At 41.9% G+C, this 12,689-nt stretch overlaps 1 protein-coding gene across 1 annotated transcript in view; it reads right to left on the bottom strand.

Moving 5' to 3' along the window:
• The window catches only part of RASGRF2 (Ras protein specific guanine nucleotide releasing factor 2), a 230,024-nt gene that overhangs the window by 152,632 nt on the left and 64,703 nt on the right, over positions 1–12,689 (bottom strand).

The following is a 12,689-nucleotide window of genomic DNA, read 5'->3' as shown; positions in this document are numbered from 1 at the left end:
TGTACTGTTTTTCTATTGTGAACAAATGACCACAAACTCCCAGGTTCAAAACAACACATATTTATTATCTCGTAGTTCTGCGCATCAGGGGTCCAGGCTGTTTAGCTGGGTCCTCAGCTCAGAGTCTCACAAGCCACCCATTACGGTGTCAGTCAAGGTGCATTCTCATCTGGAGGCGTGACTGGGGAAAAACCCATTTCCAAGTATTTCAAATTGTTGGAATACTCATTTTCTTGCAGGTACAGAACTCATGCAGCTTGTTTCCTCAAGGCCATCAGGAGAGCATCTCTGACCCCAAGGAGGACCCCAGTCCCTCCTTGAGGGCTTCCCACTGATTAAGTCAGGCCCATCCAGGAGAATCTTCATTTGAAAATTATGAGAAATGAAAATTATTATGTGAAGAAGAATAAAGCATGCAAAGTGAATCATCTTAGATGACTTTTTTTCATTTGACAAGGACTTTTATTTGAATGACTATTTTGTGCCAGGCCCCATGCCAGGTGCTGAACTGATCTTTAACATTTTTGCCTAGATTATTATGGAGCCTCCAGCTGGTCTCCCTTCTTGTCCCCTGGCACTCCACCCCCACCTCTGTCTCTTCCCATTACAGCAGCCAGTGCGATCCTGCTAAAATGTCAGATCTTGCCATGCCTCTGATTCATTTCTCATAATTTTCGAGTCCTTTAATTCATTTAATTGGTTCTACCTACTTTACTACTCTCACCGGGGTATCGTCTCAACTTTACATTCAAAAACCTTTCTTTTTTTTAAGATTTTATTTATTTGTCAGAGAGAGAGAGACAGCACAAGCAGGGGGAGTGGCAGGCAGAGGGAGAAACAGGCTCCCCGCTGAGCAGGACCCTGGGATCAGGACCCGAGCTGAAGGCAGACGCTTAACGACTGAGCCACCCAGGCATCCCACAAAGCTTTCTTTATGCATCCCGCTAGTAAACGAATTGTGACAAATCAACTGGAAATGCTTCCATTCGATGTAAGAACTTTCAGAGCACTGGTATTTCTATTTTACTCTATTTCCAATATATGTTCTATCTGATTAAATTATCCATTTGCTCAAGTTTAAGAATTTCTGCCTAATCTATTTATTATTTCTTTTTATTTTTAATTTTGTTGTTGTTGTTGTTGTTGTTGTTATTCAGTTTAACTTCCACCAGGGGAAAAATAGTCTCTTCACTGCCAAGTGAAATAACAAAATTAAGCCATATAAATCAACATGATGAAAGCCAAACTCATGTGTCCAGTACCAACAGATGGCAAGTTTGAGGTATATATATATGTATGAGAGTAAAATACTTATGTATAATATTTATAATCAACACCAAGACACCACTATTCCATATGGGAGAAAAGGAAACATTCCAATGAAATCCTAAAGAGTCCAGAGAAGTACAGTATAAAAATCAAAGGCCTTCATTATTTTTACAGAAGAGTAAAAATTATATTAGCTTCACAAGAAATGGTTAGATGGGCCAGGACCTCATCCTAGCTACTTTGATTGAAGACATATTTGCTAATTAGGTAGATAGATAGACAGATGGATGGATGGATGGATGGATGGATGGATGGATGGATGGATGGACGGACGGACGGACAGATAGATAGATAGATAGATAGATAGATAGATAGATAGATAGATAGATAGATGGATAGATGGATGGATAGATAGATAGACAGACAGACAGACAGATGGACAGATAGATATGCTAGACAGATATGCTAGAGAGACATACATAATGAGAACTGTAACAAAACCCAAACTGAAAACTCATATTACAGGTGACTGAAGAAAAGCTCCCACTCGCTCTAGGATTATACTCAATTTTATTGAGACAACTCTCTGGAATCAGCATTCCTCACATCAGGGGCATCATGATGTCTTTGGGAGCTGGGAAAAACCAGTCCTGGATGACAGTTCCCATCCAAACAGTATTTGAGCACTGGCAGCAGCCAGCTCATGTACACAAGACCCTGCCTCCCCAGCTTTACTCATGGCCATTTCAGGATTACTATCAACCGCTTTTTCTGGCTCTCAAATTCTCTTACGTCCATAGCTCTACTTCACCGGCTAATCAATATTTGTGAGGTGTCACGTTAGGGTGAGGTTCTAACCCCCACTAATCCCTTCTTCTCTCTCTACTGGTAGACTCTCTTCTCCTAAGCTTGTTCCCTTTACAATGAATGAAAACTCAACATCTCTGTTAGAAGAGACCAAAAAGAGGAATAAAATTTAAAGACTAAAAGTCTCTGTTCTAAATACTGCTCCTTCCTTCCATTTCACATTTAGTAGTTCATTACTTAAACATCTGACTAACTTTGGGGCATATGGAAAGTTGTCAATAATCCTTTCCAAAACACAATTAAATATTAAAAAAAAGCAAAATATTGTTATAAGGTAATATAACAGAAAGTCATTAATGGTAAAATAATCACTTGGGGGCAGAGAAATTTTGAGGAACACTTACTTCCAAAAGCAAATATATTTTATAGTACTATATTATAAAACTGAAGAAAATATTTTATATCATAATTGTATTGATGATTCTTTCCTAACACTGACACTTTTATTTCTTTATAAATGTGCATAAATAGTATTGGTAAAATTCTCTTTCTGATCACAAAAAATTCTTTAGTGAGAGTATATATCTAACTATATTCATTAAACCCATATAGATTAAAGGGGTTTATAAGTTCTCATATCCAATTTCTACTACAAGGACTCTAAATAAAATAGAAATGGAAACAGGTGTTGGTGAGGATGTGGAGAAATTAGAACCCTCATAAACTGCTAGAGGAAATATAAAATGGTGCAGTCACGATGGAAAATTAGTTTGGTGCGTCCTCAGAAAGGTAAACATAGAGTTAACATATGACTCAATAATTCAACTCCTAGATAGACCCAAGAGATTTCAAAACATATGTCCACAAAAATGTGTCCACAAAAATTCATAGCAGCATTGTTAATAATAGCAAAAAGTGTAAACAATCCAAATGTTCATCAACAGATGAATGGATAAACAAAAGGTGGTATACTCATACAACAGAACAGTATTCTGACATAAAAAGGAACAGAGGACTGATTATGCTACAGCATGGATGAACTCTGTCTGTTAACATTGTGGTAAGTGAAAGAAGCCAGACACAAAAGGTTGTATGATTCCATTTGTATGAAATGTCCAAAATGGTGGTGCCTGGGTGGCTCAGTCGGTTAAGCCTCTGCCTTTAGCTCAGGTCATGATCCCAGGGTCCTGGGATCAAGCCCCATGTCAGGCTCCCAGCTCAGCGGGGACCCTGTTTCTCCCTCTCCCTCTACTGCACCCCCTGCTTGTGCTCTCTCTCTCTCTGTCAAATAAATAAAATCTTTAAAAAAATAAAATAAAAAAGGAAAAATAAATAAATAAAATTTTAAAAAATTAAAAAAAAAAATGATGGAACACCTGGGTGGTTCAGTCAGTTAAGCATCTGCCTTCGGCTCAGGTCATGGTCTCAGGGTCCTGGGATCCAGTCCTACATCAGGCTCCTTGCTCAGCAGAGAACCTACTTCTCCCTCTGTCTGCCACCCCCCCCCCCGCTTGTACTCTCTCTCTCTCTATCTCTCTCTCCCTCTCTGACAAATAAATAAATAAAATCTTAAAAAAAAAATGAAATGTCCAAAATGGGCAAATCCGTAGACACAGAAAGTGGGTCAGTGGTTGGCTAGGGCTAGGGAAAATGGGCAGTAGAGAGTAGATGCTAACAAATATTGGGATTTTTTGCGGGTGTTGAAAATGTTCCAGAATTAGATAGTGGTGATGGTTACACAACCATGAGAGACTATGGACTCTGAGAAACAAACTGAGGGTTCTAGAGGGGAGGGGGGTGGGGGATGGTTTGGCCTGGTGATGGGTATTAAGGAGGGCACGTACTGCATGGAGCACTGGGTGTTATATGCAAACAATGAATCATGGAACACTACATCAAAAACTAATGATGTAATGTGTGGTGATTAACATAACATAATAAAAAAATAATAAAATATTTATAATAGCCAAAATAAATAGATAAAATAAAAACCATTAAACTGTATGCTTTAAAATGGTGGGCTTTATGGTATGTCAATTATATCTCAATTTTTAAAATATTGTTTTTTTTTAAAAAACAATGGAACAACCTCCCCACCAAAAGCAATATTTGCACTGCGTTATAATTCAAAAACTCTTTCGGTCAAAAAAAAATTCCATATATATAAGAACAAGACAAAAAATGATGCAAGGGAATTTACAACAAATACAAGGAGATAATATCTTTACCATACAAAGAGCTCATAAACTGATAAGAAGAACACGAATAGAAAAAAATGAGCAATGGACATGAGATGATAATTCCTACAGGAAACATAGGCAAATATTAATAGCAAAAAATAGTCAATTTCACCAATAATCAAGGAAATGTTCATTACAGATCTATTTTTCACCCACCAATATAATACAGATGTTTAAAAAATGTTTCCAGCTTTTTCATGTCCTAGCGGAGGGAGATTAAATTGGTAGACAAATTTCTGAAAAGCCATTTGTCACTGAGCCAGGAGCAGGAGATAAGAGGTGAGCAGTACAGATTTGTGCTGAAGGCTGACAGAGAGAAACAGACATAAACAAATCAATACACTAATCTCGCAGGGACTTGAAAAGAAATAAGGGGTTACAGTGGGAGCCCAAAGAAGGGCAAGGTCAGTCCTTTCTACAGGGGGAAGAAGAGGACCAGGGAAGGTGATGCAGAGGACTGAGAGCTGAGTCCTGAAGGACGAGGCTGTTAGTCAGACTGAAGGGGCCATGCCAGCACATTCGAATTCCTGGGTGTGGTCCTACAGCTACAGGCCGGACACAGGGGAGGGGCGGCGTGAGAAGTTCACAAAGGTCAACTCAGGAGAGGCCTCGCGGGGACTGGATCACTGAATCCCAAGTTCAGGGATATAACAAATATCAGTCGAACGAATACAATTTTTTTTCTTAAAAGCAACATGAAAAATCATTATACGATTCTCTCTACCATTGCATCTGATTAAAATTTTCTCTAAGAAGAAGTAAATGGAATATAATAACCAAAATAGCTAACAGGAACCCTGGAGTTCTTCTAGGAGCAGATGTTCTTTTCAGAAAGGGCACTCTGGTACCCTGTGGAGGAGGGATTAGGAGGCAAACTTCGAAGAGAGACAGGTGAGAGGGCTGAGCAGTAAGCCAGGCAACCACCGTTGACTCCAAGGAGGAGTTGACTCCCAGATGTTCCAGGGCTCAAATCTACAAGTGGCTGAATGGATGTGAGCACTGAGGGCGGGGGGTGCAGGATGGTGCTGGCTTGGGCGACGGAGTGTATGTGTATAGGAGACTATACCCTGGTACAAAGAAAGGGACAAGAAGGGGACATGGAGAAAAACATGAGTTTGGCTTTGGACTTACTGAGTATCAAGTAACCCTGAGCACCCAAGGGGAGAGGGTATGTAGATGGGTCAGCAGAGAAAGGTGACTCTGCACATAATAGAGGCAATTCATCTTGGGACCAAGGACACAGGCTCCGGGGTTAGCCTGACCTTGGATTTGAACTTAGTAGGCTGGTGGCCTTCAGGAGGTTATTTCATCCTCTAAGACCGCAGACTCCACAGGGATGGTACCACCAACTTCATGGGCTGTGTGACTGTTCAGTGAAAAAGAGTATGGTGCACTCAGCACAGTATCCAGCGTCACCAGAGCACAGGGAAGGGTGACTCCAGCCACCTGGCAGAAGGAGCCCTGGCAGTGGATACCCGGTGAGGAGAGAAAGGCAAAAGGGCGCAGAGCCGTGACATTAAAGAAAGGATTAGAATACAAGGGGCAGTGAAAGAGGAGGAGAAGAAATGATCAAAGGAACAGAAGGAGAATCGGGAGTGAGAGAGGTCATAGAAGCAAAAGGAAAGATAATTTCAAGAGAAGATTTAGGTCTCTATATACTGAAAAACAAAAAACAAAAAAAGCAACCTCCAAATTAGTGTGAAAGTGATGTGGGAGACAAAGGCAGAAGAGAAATTATTTAATTTCCTTACTACCTACAGCCCCTTGACAAGTCCTTGAAACAGGCTGAGCGACATTCCTCTAAGGGACACACTGCCTCAATGCTGACACTTTGCTGAGGGCAAAAGGCAATCCTAGCAGGACACCCCCCCCCCCCCCAGGATCCTGTAAGTCTACTTTAACTATTTTTGGAACTTTTGGAAGTTTCCAAACTTTTGGAAATTTCCTTTATCTCTACCCCCCAAGATACGTGTTGGCGATCATCCCCCAAGCATATGGCCCACCGATATACATCAGGGGGTCTCCTGACTCAGGTTTTATGAAACATTAATACAAGACCCTTTCCCAACAATAGCTAGCCCCCTCAAGGTCCTGGAAAACTTGCTTCCAAAATTCCTTAGAGACTTACGCTATCCCTAACCCCCTCCCAACTTGAAAGTATATAAGGAGCCGCTCCTCCTGACCCCAGTGCAGCTCTTTCTGCCCACAGGTCCTGTCCCCGGGCTTTAATAAAACCACCTTTTTGCACCAAAGATGTCTCAAGAATTCCTTTCTGGAGGTCAGCTTTGAACCCTAACGTCTTTCCTACCTCAAAGCAAGGTTGAACATAATGTGACTAGTAAGTAAAAAGAGTATGTAATCATATAATCTACCTACCCGTCTTATCTATCCATCTTTTCTACTTATTTATCTAAGAGATATGCAAATGTATAGAAAAACTAAGCACTGGATTGTTACCAATAAATACCTTTGAGGAAGTAAGTGGGCTTGGGGATTGGGAGCAGGGAAGGAGGAGCATTTGAGTGGAAACTAACTTTTTACTCTACTTTTCATTGTTTGAATTTTCGTTTTCTTTTTTTAGAGAGCCTGGATTTATGTACTATTTGTGTTATTTAAAAACTATTAAATATAACTGGAAAGTTGGAGCTACATAAGGAAAGAAAAGCTTTGGAAAGTTATTGTTGAGTCGGGCGACAACAGGTTCCCTGGGGCAGGGACAGAAACCCATCACAAAGGGAGCCTGAGCTGGGTGCTGGGTGCGGAGGGAGAACCACCCAAGGATTTCTTCCAGAAAGGCAGGCGGCGCAGCCGCTAGAGGAAGATGGGGGCCGAGGGAGGGATTTTAACGTTTTGTTTCAAGGTGGGAGAGATTCGTGGAGAATCAAAGAATGCAGGAAAAAAGCCCAAGAGGGGTTGGTAAACAGATGGGAAGTATAATAGAGCAAGGGAATAAATGATGGAGCAAGGGAATCCGAGGGAAGAGGCTCAGGGCAGAAATGGGCCTTGAAGCAGCGTCAGTTCTTGGGACGGGGAGAACCCGTGGCGGTGGCGCCCCCCGCAGGCGGGCCCGGAGGGCGCGCACAGACAGACGGAGCTCCTGCCGCCGTGTAAGCAGAAGCAAAAGCCCTGTGAGGAGCCGGAAAGAGAGCCGGCAGGTTCAAGTGTTAACAACGGGCTGCAAATAAAGCGATTCAAGCCCAACTCTTCCCTATAGAAAACAAGTTCTATGATCTCATCAAGTGAAATCTTTCATTGTTCCCAGACATATTATCCCTTTTCTCTCGTGTTGCGCTTTGCAGGCTCTGAGGAAGAACGTGTTGAAGTCTCTTTCATCACGTCAAATCTGGAGGCAAAGGCCCGACAGAACTTCTTAGTAAAAAAAAAAAATACATATATATATATCTCAAATGAACAAAATCCACATCTTCGGCTTTAAAGTAGTGATAGTCTTACTATAAGAAGAATACAAAATATGGCTTCAGGATTGCTTTAGGCAATTTCTGGTTTTCGGCCCATTTCTGATTTTCTAGTCCTGTCATTTCCCTGTGATACATGAAGCACTTTCAGCTTTTCTATGTAATCACTTTTTTTCTGATTTGTAGGGGATTTCTCCATGGACATTCTATAAAGAGCTGGTTTTATGGGGATGACGTGATACACAGTGTGGCCTCTATGGTTGGACAGATTGTATACTATACGCTTCACTCTAAATTAAGCCTCTAACCAAGTAAAGAGGATGAGGTTACAGGCACTAGATGTTTGGTGCAGTTACTATGTTGGGGCGGGTGTGTGTGTGCGTGCGTGTGTGTGTGCGCGTGCGTGTGGTTGTGTACGTTGTGGGGAAGGGGAGAACAACAGACTGAGGAGGGCGGGTGGAGAGAATGAACTACAGTTTGCCTCAGGCACATGTAATCAAAAGGACTACAGATAAAAACAGACCCGAGAGGCTGGATCAGGGCTTTCTTTAGTGGATAAGAAGACAAGGCTTCACTGGAAGAGTTAACTGGAAGATTAAGTCCCTCTGATGGTCAAACTTAGGACTGATAGCGTGAGTGAACAGGAGCTTTATGGAATGGAAGCATACACCCAGTTCCTTTTCGCTTGCAAATGCCCTCTCCACCGAGAAAAGCCTAAGATCCACCTGCCACAGGCACATACCAAGAGGAGGGAGGACAGTCGAGGTGGGGGTCTGAACAGAGTTACAGATGGAAAAATTAGAAAAGCAGGCAAAAGACACAGGTAGGACAGTCTCAAACACTGGAAGCATAAGGCATACCTTTGCAGGGAGAAAAAAAGAAAAAGCTGTGCACGTTCCATGGTGCGCCGTGCCAGGTACAATATTCTCTACGTCTCCAACTTTTCACAAGTCCTCCCCTAACCTCCACTTTGATAGAAACCCAAAGCCAGCTTTCCCTCAGGACACACCTTACTTCTCTAGTAGCTTCTGATACTCATTTTCTCATATCTTACACAGCAAGGGCAAGGAGAGCCCTCAGAGGGGCTCCTCACAGCCCCTTTCAGGCAAGCAAACCCTCCAATTCCCCACAGAGGCCCTTCCTGACCAGCGCTCATCATCTCTGCCCCACAATCCTGCCTTTCATCCATCATTTCTTCTCCCAGGAAGTGACACTCTGAGAGATGTGTTAGATACCCACCTGATCTAATAGCACCTGCACCCAGGTGGTCACAGAGTCCTACAGGAAGTCTACCCTCCACCCCATCTCTGGAATACTTTCCACTTCTCTTTTATTAACTGGCAGAGACCAGGTCCTTCGGGTCTTACACTTAGACCAGACCGGGAAGAGCTTCGGTACCTCCGCACACCTAGACCCCCTTCCAGGCCATAACCACCTTCTAACTGCTGAGGCTTTGCTTGGTCAGTGTTCCACCAAATGAAAAGTGGAGAAAAAGTGCTGTGGATGTTGTCTTTTCAGCCAGTGAGCCCTGAGGACCCACAATTAACTGAGTCAGTGTTTTTGACTGTCCTAATGTCAATGACTAAGTCAACCACAGCAGGCAGATAGACCAAGAGGACAACAAGAAAAATCAGTTATTAGGAATACCCAGAGTTCCATACTCAACTACCAAACCACTATGGAATAAGCATAGAACTTCAGTGCCGTCAAAATGCTCTGGCCTCTCCTTATCCAGACAAAAATAAGATTAAGTCTGGCTAGCAGCTTCCCATGAGCTGGTGCCAATAATAAGTGATGGAATGATATTATAAATGTGCCAGTGTTCTAGAAATGTAATATTGGCCAACTTCAAAAAAAAAAAAAAAAAAAAACACTGTAAAACAAGCTTTCTGGACCCCGTCAGGGCTTCGAAATGAGAATATAATTTCCAAAAAGATTTTTCCTCGGGCCGCATCTAAGGAAGAAAACATGCAACTCAACATCCCGGAAAATGACTGAGAGATCCTCTAACGGCAAATTGGAGCAAGTAGATTCAGCTCGGAGGTACAAAGGCCAGCAGCAAGAATGTGATTTTCATGGCATACAAGGACAGCATGCCCAAGCCAGTACTGAGAAGACATCCCAGGAAAACAGCAGAGACCAGGAGAAGGGTTCTGAGCAGTCCCTGTTTCTAGGCAGCGTCGGCAGGACACTCAGGAAAGAACTGGTCTCGGGCTAAAATAGTCATCAGTTAACCAATAGCTCAGACTTTTAAAAAGAGGGATTAATAACACTATAATTATTGAGCATTTTCTATTAAAAAAGCAGTGGCACCAGATTAACACCACCAACTATCCTCTAAAGGTGAAATATTTAGTCAACCAATCAGTTGTGTAATTAGCCAAATGCCAAGCAAAACTGGCTGACAAATGCTTTCTCTGAATCAGCTTCATTAACTTTCTGGCTCTGCACATGTATGAACAGTCAGAATGAATTTCACAGATCCAAGTTTACACCAAACACTCAACTTAAATGAAAAAGCTGTTATCTTCCCTGATTTATAAAACAAAAAGATTTAAGAAGCATCTCAATGCAAAAAGTCAAATATAAGAACTCAAGTATAAAGCAGTCTGATTAAAAAGAACTCATCAAAGAACCCAGTCCTGGGCCTTAAATCAAAGGAAAAGCAAATCTAATGGACCAAAAAGTCAGGACATTAAAAAAAAATCAATTATTAGCTAAATCTTCAAATCCACAAGAGAATTTTATCATTTGTTCACCTAAACCACTAAAGTGGTTTCTAAAGTCTGTCTCCTGACAAGACCACAAGTGCCCTAATTGATCATATGTCAGTCAACACCAAATACTGGCCCACACCCACATATATGACAAAGTTCTCATGATACAGAAAGGGAAAAAAAAAAAAAACCTCACTTAAAATCTAACCATTTTTTGAAGTAATTCATACTCTGTGTTTGGTCCACCTGAGTATTTGCTTGGCAACTACAAAGGTAAGGTATTTAGGTTACTAATAGTATCTCACTTTTCTGGAATGAAAAAAGGGGGGGAGGGGAGGAATGCCCATGTTTTAGGTTATTTACTTCATTTTAATTCCCAGGTAGGAAGGAATTACACAGAGATTGTCTAGAAAGAACCCAAGAGTTCTACCTTGCCAACTTGATAACTTCTTTCACCTCTCAAGACCTGACCTTCTTTCTATAACAAGTCATTTTACATTACAGTAAAGTCTGGAGCAAAACCCTCCGACAGAAACAATGAGAGAAAAGACAGCTGAATGGTGTGCCAGGGTCATGGTGTGGACAAGCTGCCCCCAGCGCCCACTCGGAGAGCAGCATTTGGTTGCCAACCCTGTGCATCTCAAAGAAATATTCTGAAGAGGAGGAAAGAAAAGGAACTGAAATATTTTGCAAATAACATCTTCTACTCTCAACCCTGACCTTACATTAATCTATTTGCATCTTTGAATAGAGGAAAAGAAAAGAAATAGAAAAGGGGGGGGGAAAGAAGAGAAAAAGACAAGAATGAAGACAGGTACAACCCAAAACACTGGTTAAAGGCTCTGGAGTCAGACTGATCTGGGTTTGAAGACCAGCTCTGCAGCTTAACAACTTCATGTTAGATGTTGGCCAATCTGCTTAATAATCATGAGCCTTTGTTTTCTCATCTGTAAAGTGGGTAGTTGTGAGGAATAAACAAAGCATGTAAAGCATTTAGCATGGTGCCTGACACAGAGGAGGTAGGTGGTCAATATAAAGTAGTTGAAGAAAAAAAGAGGGGCAGGGAGGGGAGGAGACTTTCAGAGAAAAAAGTCTCAAGGGTTCAAGAAGAGTCTCAACTCAGAACAAATGTCCCATCTGCTTTACAGTCAATCTGAAAATATTTCTTGGTCACCTACTACATAATTAGCACTGTGCTTTGTTCAGAAATGAAATCTCCTCCTCCTCACTCTTGAGGTGCATGCAATCCAGCTCAAGAAACAGAAATCACACATGTGAAATATGTAAAAAAATAATGATAAAAAAATAAAAACAAAAACAAACCCCTAAGTTGTCCTGAACTGTTAAATATTCTATGTGTAGTAATGCAAGTGCTTCGGCGATCTGGAGAAGGGGCCTGTGAGGGCTACTCGTGGGGGACGGTTTCAGGGACAGGGGCGGTACAGGAGTGAACGGGGACTTAGGAGAAGCAGGGGGTGTGTCAGATGAAGAAAAAGATGTGCCCCAGCTGGAGTTTTGCCACGGAAGCAGCGGGGAGATGAGCAGGGACTTACAGAGTGACCAGAGACTGGACGAGGGAGGGGACAGCCAGGAAAGCAGTGAGCATGGGAGCTATTTGAAGCAAAAATGGGCTGGACTTCAGAAATGAATATGAAAAAATAAAAAAGAGGGATCTGCCTGACTCTCTTTCAGATTTCTTGTTTATGTTTGAGGCCAAGTGCGTTCTTTCTACCTTCCTGGTATTTCTTAGGAGGAAATAAAAAAATCATACTCTTTTATCTCCCTAGATAGAGTCAGCATCACCCTTCTTGATAACCAGGCTGCCCAGGGCAGGGTTTACAAATGTGGGCTCGGCTGGGTCTGTAAGCCAGCTCTGCCACTCACCAGCTGTGAGACCTCAGACAAGCAAACCAACCTTCCCGGCTTCATTTTCCTTCTCTGTAAAAGGGGGCAATTATAATACCCACTCTCAGACTGTCGAGAGGATCAGCAAATCAATACATTTAATAAATGCCTTAATTGAGCGCTTAGAAGAGTACCTGGCACATAGGAACAATTGACAAAAGTGACCTATTGTTATTATTGTTGTTGTTGTTATATACATTACTTTTCATCTTTAGCTAGAATATAGCCATAGAACGCTCAAAGAATCATCTCACACATCACTAAAGAGGGGGTACCAAGGGGAAACCCATCTTGGAATTGCAAGTTCTCCCAAAACTACAGCCAACAGTGAAAAC

This window comes from Zalophus californianus, chromosome 5, assembly GCF_009762305.2.
Source record: "Zalophus californianus isolate mZalCal1 chromosome 5, mZalCal1.pri.v2, whole genome shotgun sequence".
Classification (NCBI taxonomy): domain Eukaryota; kingdom Metazoa; phylum Chordata; class Mammalia; order Carnivora; family Otariidae; genus Zalophus; species Zalophus californianus.
Note: the sequence above shows the minus strand (reverse complement) of the source record. Positions and strands in the feature narration are given on the sequence as shown.